Consider the following 11674-nt stretch of genomic DNA (forward strand, 5'->3'; position numbering starts at 1 on the left):
GTGCTTTTGGTACCCAGATATGCTTGACTCCTTGCATGCTGCTTGTAGCATTTGCTTGTCTAGAGGTTGATGTAGATCGATTATTCCCTGGTTTCTTTTGCAGGTGATCTCTTTTTCATTCATCTTTGCTAGGTGTGATTGGGACTAAGAGTTGTCCTCCTTTAAGTGATAGCTTGATTTGATTGTTGTCCCGATCTGGTACTGCCTTGTATGTTTGCATCTATGAGATTCCAAGAATCATCGTTTCATTCATATGTTCATCTGGTATGCATATAAATTGATGAGGGCATGAAAATCTATTTACTATTACTTTCAAGCTAACTACTCCCAATGCCGATGTTGGGTTTTTATTGCATCCTTTGATAGCAGATATTCCGGATGCTAAAGACTGATTCGTAGCTTTCTTGTAAGTGGAATAATTGACTGCATTCATTTGAGCTCCGATATTTACTGATGCATTTGGGCTATGATTGTTCACTTGTACCATGATGCGAAGGTCAAGTCCATCCAACCATTCATCATCCGTTGATACTGCATCATTCTGTGATTCCCATTGTCTTTCATTTGGTTCAAAAGTGTTGATGGGAATCGGTCTCTTGATTTTTCAAAGCAGCTTTCCTTTGAGTACTCAAAGTCAAGCTTCCTCTTGAGCTTCATAAATAACCTACTGTTGTTTAATCTTTCTCTGCTTTGCTGCATGAATTTTCTCTAGCAAGTCATTAGTTAGTGGAAAATGGTCTTCTTTAAGTGGTATCCACTAATCCAATTAGTCATTGGTTCACCATCTATGGTGGACAACATAACAGCTCCACTTAGAGATACGTTGACAAGCACAAGCGCAAAACAGACCCTAATGGACTCTACGCTAGGCATGTGCATGTATGACTCATCACGAGCAGTGAACAGGGGGCACCACCTAGCTTTGAGCGGACAGCAACAACTCAGCACACCACGGAGAGAGAGAGAGAGAGAGAGAGACGGAGGAGATGAAAACCCTTTGGAATGTGAGGGCAAACTTGATTCATGATGGTATTTACAAAACCCTTTGTTTCGGCAAGATGGAGACTGTGGTGAGAGAGAGAGAGAGAGAGAGAGAGAGAGAGAGAGAGAGAGAGACTATAGTGTGTTCTCTAAGGAAACTACATGTGTACAGAGATCCTACTCCTGTGTGGAGTCAATTTGTGTGCATGACTTCTCTTTCAAGTGGTGACCCCTTGATAGTGACCTCTCAGTGCTCTTTTATAGGTGCAGGCTGCATTAGTTTAGTATAAACTAATTAGGTTTAGGGCCCTAAGATGAAGAGACAAAGCAGGCAACCGGATCCCAGATGGTTGACTGGTGCTTCGTTTTGGAAGAAATAAGAAAATGATATTCTCCTAGGCGGGCCTTTGTGACCATCACCTAAAGAGAGGTGGAATATAAAAATGGCTTTTTTACAAAGCTTGGCTTGGAAAATGGAAATTGATTTACCCTATGGATGTTTACTGAGGAAAGGCATCATGGATGAGATGCCCGTAAATTGCAAGATTTACTAGTGCGTTGATGTAGAGCGCTCATCAATTTTTGTGTCGGTTGGGGCATGCCCTTCGGTGTCTTTCTTTGAATTGTTTTCGCCATCGCGTGTTTTTGGTGTCGTTTGTCAATGCGTTGATGTCCATTTTTGTTTCTTCTTGTGCGGACCATGTGTGTACTTTGTTGATGCATTTTTTATTGTGTGTGTGTGCTATGCATGTAGGGTATGTGTGTGTGTGGGGGGGGGGGGAAAGAGATAGACAGCTGAATTTTTTCTTTTTATTTTGAGCAAGAGAGAGAGTGTGAGAGATGGAGAGAGAAGTGTGTGTGTGTGTGTGTGTGTATGGGAAGAGAGATAGATAGATTGATTTATTGTCCACGGAGCTCAGATATGACCTATGGGACCATCACAAAAACATTACATCAACTCATTGCTTCGAACTGAAGCCATCAGATACATATCAATTAAGGACCGAGGGTATAATCATTAGGTAAAAAAGAAAAAGGAAACAAGACCTAAAGAGGGTTGGGTAGAGCCTTTTTGGGGGCTCGGAACTCCTGGATGATGGTTTTACCACCTTGATATACTGCTGAGAGGCGGAAGTGAAAAAAATAGACCCGGTGGCCTTTACACCAAGACTATGCACAATGGCCTCATCATGGAGGATACACAATAGGGGCACCACCTAGCAAGATATGCGGCTAGGACGCATACATATACACAATGAAGCATGCCATGGAAAGAATTTCAAGATCCACGCCCAAATGTGGAATGGGGTGGTCGGAGAATAAGGTGAGAGGAGTGGTGAATGAGTGAGAATGGGATTTCTACTCGTGCATGTTAGTAAGGAAGATAATGAGGTAGGGTAAACTTGCGAGTATGCTCACTTATCATACAAGAGGTGGCGAATCCGCACACCTCAAGATGGAAGTAGCAAGATGATAGGAATATGAGAGGGAGAGAGAGAGAGTGTGTGTGTGTATGGTGGCGAGTCCGCACACCTTTACATAAGCAGAAAAAAAAGGCAAGGAACAAGCATATACCATACTCACAATGAGATGTATCCAAAGCGACACAAAGTATGGCACCAAGATGGAGTGTGTTGATTGCTTGCAAAAGATGAATACAATAGGTAGCGTATGACAGGAAAATGAGAAGGGGACAAGATCGTAGGAGGCATAATGGAGAGATGGGAGTTGATGGCGAAGAATATCATGAGTGTGTCCACCCTTGTTCTTCTTGAAATTGTGCCTTCAACCCTTAATTACAAGTGGTGTGGAGGTGTGGTGCTTATCCTTTGTGCATGGTGATGGTGATGATGATGGTGTTGTGAAAATGTGACTAGGGTTCATTCTACAAGCATGTAGCACAAGAGTGTGTATGGATAGGTGTGTGTGTGTGTGTGTTTTAAGTGAGCTCTCATGGCCTCCTTATATAGGGAAGGAGGGGAGGATTTAGCAATATTTCTATTTGAGGTGAGTGTCCCACTTTGGTGACTAGGAAAATGGGGTGCATGTGACTGTGGCTCCCATCTTGTCTCCTCATTATTTAAAATACCAGAGTCAATAGAGAGAGAAGATGAGAGAATGTGGGTAGGATGTAGAGGATAGGAGATATTTACAATAGTCTAGCTTTGGTTAGACATAAGCTTATTAGGGAGAGAAGAGAGAGGTAAGAAATTTACAAGAGAGATTGTCAAAGGTGGATAGTTGTTGATGAGGATGGATCCTCCAAAAATGGTGATAGAATCACTTTAGACTTGCCAAGACCTCATTAAAAGAGCCTTGTCTCTTGTAATCATGCTTGAAGACTTGTAGAACCATAGCCATTCTAGAGGGAAGAAAATTGGGGATGGCATGTGTGACCATTACACGAGAAAACTGGGGTCCACTACAAAAATCATATCTCCGTGTTCATAACTCCAAAAATTCTGAAAAAACGTGAGCTAAAATTTGAGATCACGAGCTACATCTTTCATGTTGAACGCTCCTTCAGATTCGGGGTTCTTCTCTACTTAAAAAATTCATCCAAATAATGTATTATTTGTGGCTGCAAAGGTCTTTTGGTGGTCCCCTTTGAGTGGACTTCTCTCTTTCCTTCAAGTGTAAGCTCCTTCATGTGCATGAAAACATGACCTAGAGTTTTTGAAAAGATTGGCAATCATTTAGATGGAGGTATTATTGAAATTTGAAAGTGGGGTTGAGGTTTGAAAATGAAAACTAGTGAATAAAATATTTGGTAGGGTGGAATAATATATATACATGAAAAATATATTAGAAAATACTAAACTGTATAATGTAATTTATAATATATATATTTAATATTTAAGGTCAAAAGAGATATTAACAAAGAAATCTTACTTATTTATGCTACATCGTGATTGATTAGCATAAGTCTTATTTATTTAATAAAGGCTAAAACTTTTGTGAAAAAGGAAAAAAAAATCAAAAGTAACTTATATAATAGGAAATATTTTGGTAAAAGGGCAAAGATATATGGGGGGGTTCCCATGCATGGAAAAGCTTGCCTCATTAGCCCTCCCCCTAAGGCTAGAGGTATTCATGCCTCTAACTCTGTACTTGAGCATGTTGAAATAGAGTAGGATTTCTCCTTGGTGGCTGGTAGATCCTTGTAGGGAATAATGGATCCCTTGGAAGCATGAGGCTCCCCAAAGTTTTTTTCGGTGTCCACCTGGGTCCCACACTTAGCGTAAATCCATTGTATGGAATAATTCCGTCTTCAGAAGATCACACTTATAATGATTCTTGAGTCCCCAAACTGCACAAGAATTAACTCTTGCATAAGTGATAGAAGGTATGAAAAGAACTTGATCAATCCTTGAAAGTATTCCAAAGTGGGACCATGCATGGCTTCCTCGTCCAGACACATAGCCAAAAGGGAGTAAGAAACCATAATCCTTATATCTTGCTTGTCCTTATTCATGCCAAATTGATAGAGACCTGTTGTCCACATGGATAGATTGCATGGTTGATGCCTGTTGCACAAGGGAGCCCACCATGTACAAAAGATAAACTGCAAACCACATTTTGAAAAATGACTCCATGTTACCGCTGGTATGCAAAACCATTCTTCCTTGATTGGTGTGTCCTAGATTGATTCCACTAGTCGCGACCCAAATTAATGTTACACACAATGTTCACAATTAGAAAGGAAAACCTAAAGTGCCAGTAGACCTCAATTGCATTTCTCTGCATGAGTCTTTCTCTAGAAAGGACTTGCCAAGTGGTCGTCAATATAAATTTTGGTCGTCTTCCACCAATCTTGTGCCATACGGGTAGTTGAAGTGTCTTCACCACTTTCACTTGTGGTTGCAAATTTGAAGGGTCCACCTTGTTGTGGTTGAATGTGAGGCCCATTACCTCAATGGATCTATCACTTCCTTCATTCCCTGTTGACTCCTCCTCTAAAGTGGTTGAAGAGTTACCATTAAAAAACTCATCCATAGAGGTTTCTAGATCCATGTCGCATTGCCGACCTGTCTTCATGTCATAAAGTATTGACCTCCCTTTTGCATCCTTCATCTGGATTATGCCGGTGTCCCAGTCCTTCTTAGCTCTCATAGCCATAAGCCAAGGCCTCCCTAGAATGATAGGGTAGCCCTCCCCTTTGTGTGGCACGACAAAGACGTCCACATCTACCTCGGTGTTGAATGCCTTTATCCTAACTGCATTTATGACACCAACACATTGAACTTTTAAATTATTTTCCATTTTGGCTCGGCATGGTGCCGGCCGACTCACCTCTAAACCCAAACGGTGCATCATTTTTTTACTCATGACGCATATTTGTGCGCCACCATCGATGTAGATATTGGAGATGTGTTGCCCTTTGATGTAAGCATCCATCACTGGTAGTATGTCATCTAGATTCCTCCCAGAGATAGCCCCAGCTATCTTTGGCTTTAGTCGTCTCGTGCTAACCATCTTTGTCCATTGTCTCCTCACCCTAGGTGCTAGGTGGAGTAATTGGGGCCATGTGATTTTTGGGCCCTGCACAGAAACATCTTGAACCAAATCATATGGTTTAGAACATTCACCCAAAGAGAAATCTACAATGTCAATTTTACGTCGTGACTTGGATGGCTTTTTGCTAGATTCTCTTTTAGTCTTCATCTTTTCTTCCTTTTGGGAAGATTCACCATGCCTAGAACGTTTTACCCCTATGGCATCTACTCCTTTAACCTTGGTCTTATCCTCCTCCACTTTCTCCTTTCCTTTACCTTCAAGACTGATGACACTTACTGTTCGATTGCCAACTAGTGGTGGGGGTAACGGTGGAATAAGAGGTTGTGGTCGTGGTGGTGGTTGTCATTGAATGGGTGGTTGTAGGATTTGCATGGGTGGTGCTTGTTGTGGTGCCCTCGGTGGTGGTGGTCTTGCTCTCGGTGGTGAAACCTGGTTTTTCCTGGCTCCTCTGTTAAAATTCTGCCTCCTTGGGTGTGGACAGTAGTACATGCCATGACCATCCTCCCCACAATTGTAGCAGTGGTATTCTTGGTTTTGCCTTTGTTGTCCTCTTCCTTGCTCTTGGTTGCGATTGTGTGCATGTCCTTGTTGTATCAAATGGACTGAGAGATTCTCAAGTTGATTGGTGATTCGATTGAGCAGGTCTTGTTGATCTTCAATTGGTTCTTGTGGTTGAATCCTCTGGGCGGCTGTTGTAGGTGGTGCTAGAGGTGGTTGGGTCCTAACGGCTTCCTCTTCATCGATATTTCTGGCTTGTAGGCGCAACTTCTTGTCTTTAAGGCGGGCCACTTCAATTGCTAGCTCATACGTAGCAGGAAACCTTCCCTTCACCTTCTCTTTAAGAGTTGGCCATAACCCAGCCACAAACCAATCCTTCTTTAGGAAATCAGGTGCCCCCTCATCCTCTCTTAGCGATGCAACCCATCGCCCCCATAAATCTACAAACTTTGACTCATATGATGCGTATTCTAGCATACTGCCCTGCTTCAACTCTGTCAACAATTGCCATAGCTTATCTGATGTTGTGCCCTCTCCAAAACGCTTGACAAAGGCTGCTCTTAATAAGTCCCACCGTTCCTTGGTTTCTTGTGCCAAGGCATTGTACCATGATCTTGCTTCCACCTTCATTAGAAGTGGAAAGATGCTAAAGCGCGAAGCATCATCATCTCTCGCAAAGATGACACATGCTATTTCCAAGTTGTCTAGAAATTTTGCAGCATCCTCACCCACCTTACCAGTAAATGTTGGAAATGCTACACTTGCCATTGTGAGAGTGAGAAAATTAACTCGACTTAGATTTTTATTTTATTTTTTTATTTTATAGAGATTCAATACATGGGTGCTCGGTGGATGAAAAACATACTATACAAGGATGAAAATAACTACATCAAAAGACACTTCATGATTAATCATAGGGAGGATAAAGGGTAGAGAAGAGGTGTTTATCTCTTGCAGTCGTTCTCTACCAAACATGGTTGTAATGATTTGCTGATAAAACATCTTGTGGTCCAAGATTACTTTGATTGATTGAATTCGTTGTGGTGCATAAGTTTAGTTCCTTGCAAAAGGCTGATGCACTCGGTCCATCACATGATAATTCGGAAAGGCTCTCTCCTTCGTGGTGGAAGGTTATAGTAGGAGGTGTAGATATCTTGGTAGTCGAGGTCAAATTTATAGTACCATAGGACAAGGTTGTCTTCGTCTTCTAGCTCTAGGACTACCCCTCTAGCAAGCTCTTGGAAAAGCTTGAACTCTCTCTCTTTAAGCAACTTCACTTTCCTGCAAGATAGAGTGTCATCTAGTGTATACACAGGTGTGATGAGGTAGGTGGTGAGTCTTACCACTTGTATTAATCCAAGTTGGATGGATACATAGCAAGTTGTAAAGTCGTCATCATAGCCTTGATTCATAAGCAACACCCCTTGAAGGTGGAGGGTCTTGTCTTTCCGCCAAGCAAAACCTGTGTCAAAGACCTTGTTGATGACAAGCTCCGCCACTTCACTCGGTAGACGACGTAGAATCCATGCTGCTGTTTCTAGTTCCTGGCTCATGAGATGAGAGTGAGGTATAGAAAGACTTTGGACGATTTACCCTTTTGTTTTGGAGACGGGGTGATTGTCGGCGCTGGAAAACCCTTGAATCTTTTGGTGCAAGGGAGAGGGAGGGACCACGCGTTCGTAGTAGCTTCCTCAAGTTGTGAAGGCTTGTTGTGGATGTAGGTGGAATAGGTGGCAAAGATGGAGACGTAGATGTAGAGAATCCTGGTGCTACTTGAAAGCCTACCGTTGTGAGAATGCTTGTGCGGATGTCGAGGGAGAAAATGATGGCCTTTTCTTCACTTTGGGTTGCACTCATGTAGAAGGTGCGGTTTTTGGCTACAATTTGAGCATAATGCAGCTTGTGCCTTGCTTTTACGCTTGCAGGGATGATGAGAAATGTAAACAATCTGAGTAGGGAAAGAGGGTCTTACCACTTCTTCTATGCTAACAATACAACACCCTGGCAAGAGTGTCTTGATGACTTGTGTCAAACATACTTGAAGCTCCTCCTCTTCAGTGGTCCAATTAGAGAATTCAAGAAGCCACTCGTCCATGAAGATAAGTAAACATGTCATCCTTGTAAACTGAAGGTTTCAAGACCCCCCTCCATGGGAGCACCAAATGAGAGGCGCAAGTGAAAAAAATAGACCCGGTGGCCTCTACACCAAGATTATGCACAATGGCCTCATCATGGGGGATACACAATAGGGGCACCATCTAGCAAGATATGCGGCTAGGACGCATACATATACACAATGAAGCATGCCATGGAAAACAATTTCAAGATCCACGCCCAAATGTGGAATGGGGTGGTCGGAGAATAAGGTGATAGGAGTGGTGAATGAGTGAGAATGGGCTTGCTACTCGTGCATGTTAGTAAGGAAGATAATGAGGTAGGGTAAACTTGCGAGTATGCTCACTTATCATACAAGAGGTGGCGAATCCGCACACCTCAAGATGGAAGTAGCAAGATGATAGGAATATGAGAGGGAGAGAGAGAGAGTGTGTGTATGGTTGCGAGTCCGCACACCTTTACATAAGCAGAAGAAAAAGGCAAGGAACAAGCATATACCATACTCACAATGAGATGTATCCAAAGCGACACAAAGTATGGCACCAAGATGGAGTGTGTTGATTGCTTGCAAAAGATGAATACAATAGGTAGCGTATGGCAGGAAAATGAGAAGGGGACAAGATCGTAGGAGGCATAATGGAGAGATGGGAGTTGATGGCGCGGAATATCATGAGTGTGTCCACCCTTCTTCTTCTTCAAATTGTGCCTTCATCCCTTAATTACAAGTGGTGTGGAGGTGTGGTGCTCATCTTTTGTGCATGGTGATGGTGATGATGATGGTGTTGTGATTATGTGACTAGGGTTCATGCTACAAGCATGTAGCACAAGAGTGTGTATGGATAGGTGTGTGTGTGTGTGTGTGTGTGTGTGTGTGTGTTTTAAGTGAGCTCTCATGGCCTCCTTATATAGGGAAGGAGGGGAGGATTTAGCAATATTTCTATTTGAGGTGAGTGTCCCACTTTGGTGACTAGGAAAATGGGGTGCATGTGATTGTGGCTCCCATCTTGTCTCCTCATTATTTAAAATACCAGAGTCAATAGAGAGAGAAGATGAGAGAATGTGGGTAGGATATAGAGGATAGGAGATATCTACAATAGTCTAGCTTTGGCTAGACATAAGCTTATTAGGGAGAGAAGAGAGAGGTAAGAAATTTACAAGAGAGATTGTCAAAGGTGGATAGTTGTTGATGAGGATGGATCCTCCAAAAATGGTGATAGAATCACTCTAGACTTGCCAAGACCTCATTAAAAGAGCCTTGTCTCTTGTAATCATGCTTGAAGACTTGTAGAACCATAGCCATTCTAGAGGGAAGAAAATTGGGGATGGCATGTGCCACCATTACACGAGAAAACTGGGGTCCACTACAAAAATCATATCTCCGTGTTCATAACTCCGAAAATTCTGAAAAAACTTGAGCTAAAATTTGAGATCACGAGCTACATCTTTCATGTTGAACGCTCCTTCAGATTCGGGGTTCTTCTCTACTTAAAAAATTCAGCCAAATAATGTATTATTTGTGGCTGCAAAGGTCTTTTGGTGGTCCCCTTTGAGTGGACTTCTCTCTTGCCTTCAAGTGTAAGCTCCTTCATGTGTATGAAAACATGACCTAGAGTTTTTGAAAAGATTGGAAATCATTTAGATGGAGGTATTATTGAAATTTGAAAGTGGGGTTGAGGTTTGAAAATGAAAACTAGTGAATAAAATATTTGGTAGGGTGGAATAATATATATACATGAAAAATATATTAGAAAATACTAAACTATATAATGTTATTTAGAATATATATATTTAATATTTAAGGTCAAAAGAGATATCAACAAAGAAAGCTTACTTATTTATGCTACATCGTGATTGATTAGCATAAGTCTTATTTATTTAATAAAGGCTAAAACTTTTGTGAAAAAGAAAGAAAAAATCAAAAGTAGCTTATATAATAGGAAATATTTTGGTAAAAGGGCAAAGATATATGGGGGGGTTCCCATGCATGGAAAAGCTTGCCTCATTAGCCCTCCCCCTAAGGCTAGAGGTATTCATGCCTCTATCTCTGTACTTGAGCATGTTGAAATAGAGTAGGATTTCTCCTTGGTGGTTGGTAGATCCTTGTAGGGAATAATGGATCCCTTGGAAGCATGAGGCTCCCCAAAATTCTTTTCAGTGTCCACCTGGGTCCCACACTTAGCGTAAATCCATTGTATGCAATAATGCCCTCTTCAGAAGATCACACTTATAATGATTCTTGAGTCCCCAAATTGCACAAGAATTAACTCTTGCATAAGTGATAGAAGGTATGAAAAGATATATGGGGGGGTTCCCATGCATGGAAAAGCTTGCCTCACTGCCCATTTACCTTGCTTGTGGGCTTCATGCATTTTCTTGAGCTCACTCTTTTTTAGCTTTAGTTGATTTGTTGTCAGCTCCTCATTGATCCAAATTTTTGTCCCTTTGAGGAGTCGAGATTGACGTAGCAGTTGTATCTTATCCTCTTTGTCCTTGAAAGTGACAAGGTAATTCTCAGGCGGCACTTGCCTATGTGTGTCGTTGATCCAAGAAACGTTTCAGGTTTGATGTTGATTGGTTGAAGGATGTCGTTGATCTTGTTGGTCGCTTCTTCGAGAGTGTCCTCGACGGTGCACCATGGCGAGGGGAGCCCACAATGCGGACCTTGAGGGCGTTTTCTTCTTGGAGTCTGTGTTCGTGGAACTCCGTCATAACGCAAGTCTGTACTTTGGCAAAGGTGGCCGATTGGGCTTAAGTTACCTTTGCTTTGACTTTTTTTACTTTGTGAGTGGTGAGATGAACCATGGAGTCAAAGCGTGCCTCAAGCTTGCTAAGGAGAGCTTTGAGGGCACGATTCTCTTCCATGAGCCGATCAAAGGCTGCTTGAAGTTGTCTGACTTGAGTGAGCTTGCTAGGAGCCGCAAAACTCGGTCGGACCCTTGCAGAGATCTTTGGGGTATTCATGCTTGAAATTGAATTGAGCTACCATGTAAACAAACTCTTAGCAAAAATGACTGTGAGGTAAATGTTCTAAAAGGGTTTTTGTTTTGCAGAGCCACCGGTGACGAGCAGCAGATGTGTAGTGACGAGCAGGGGATGTGTAGAGAACAGGATTGTGCAGACAGTGACCACGCGATGGGGCAGACCTACAGAAGTAGGCAAGTGTCAGGGCGCTCTATCAATCTGCAAAAAGGCAAGCAGGGCACTGGCTTGGACAGGGTGGCATGAGTGTCGAAGCTGGCAAGTGCTCGGCAGGACGACGCTGTTGTAGCCGGACCCCCCCACAGGGCAGCCCCTCGCCCACGGGGAGGTTGATTGAAATAGATACACGGCTGTTGCTAGGATTTCCCGAGAGAGAGAGAGAGAGAGAGAGAGAGAGAGAGAGAGAGAGAGAGAGAGAGAGAGAGAGAGAGAGAGAGAGAGAGAGAGACTATGGTAGATTGACATAGTTGTGAGGGTGAGAGTGTGTGTGTGTGGGGGGGGGGGGGGGGGAGGGAGAGAGAGAGAGAGAGAGATTTTCCTCCTATTTTTGAAAGAGAGAGAGAGAGAGAAAAGAGAGAGTTGG

General features: G+C 42.6%; 1 pseudogene; it reads right to left on the reverse strand.

Annotated features, from left to right (window-relative positions):
- Nucleotides 1–10522: 10522 nt before the first annotated feature.
- On the reverse strand, nucleotides 10523–11073 carry LOC147431523 (uncharacterized; annotated as a pseudogene).
- Nucleotides 11074–11674: the final 601 nt, after the last annotated feature.

Source organism: Adiantum capillus-veneris, chromosome 21 (genome assembly GCF_014529385.1).
Source record: "Adiantum capillus-veneris isolate H3 chromosome 21, ASM1452938v2, whole genome shotgun sequence".
In the NCBI taxonomy this organism is placed as follows: domain Eukaryota; kingdom Viridiplantae; phylum Streptophyta; class Polypodiopsida; order Polypodiales; family Pteridaceae; genus Adiantum; species Adiantum capillus-veneris.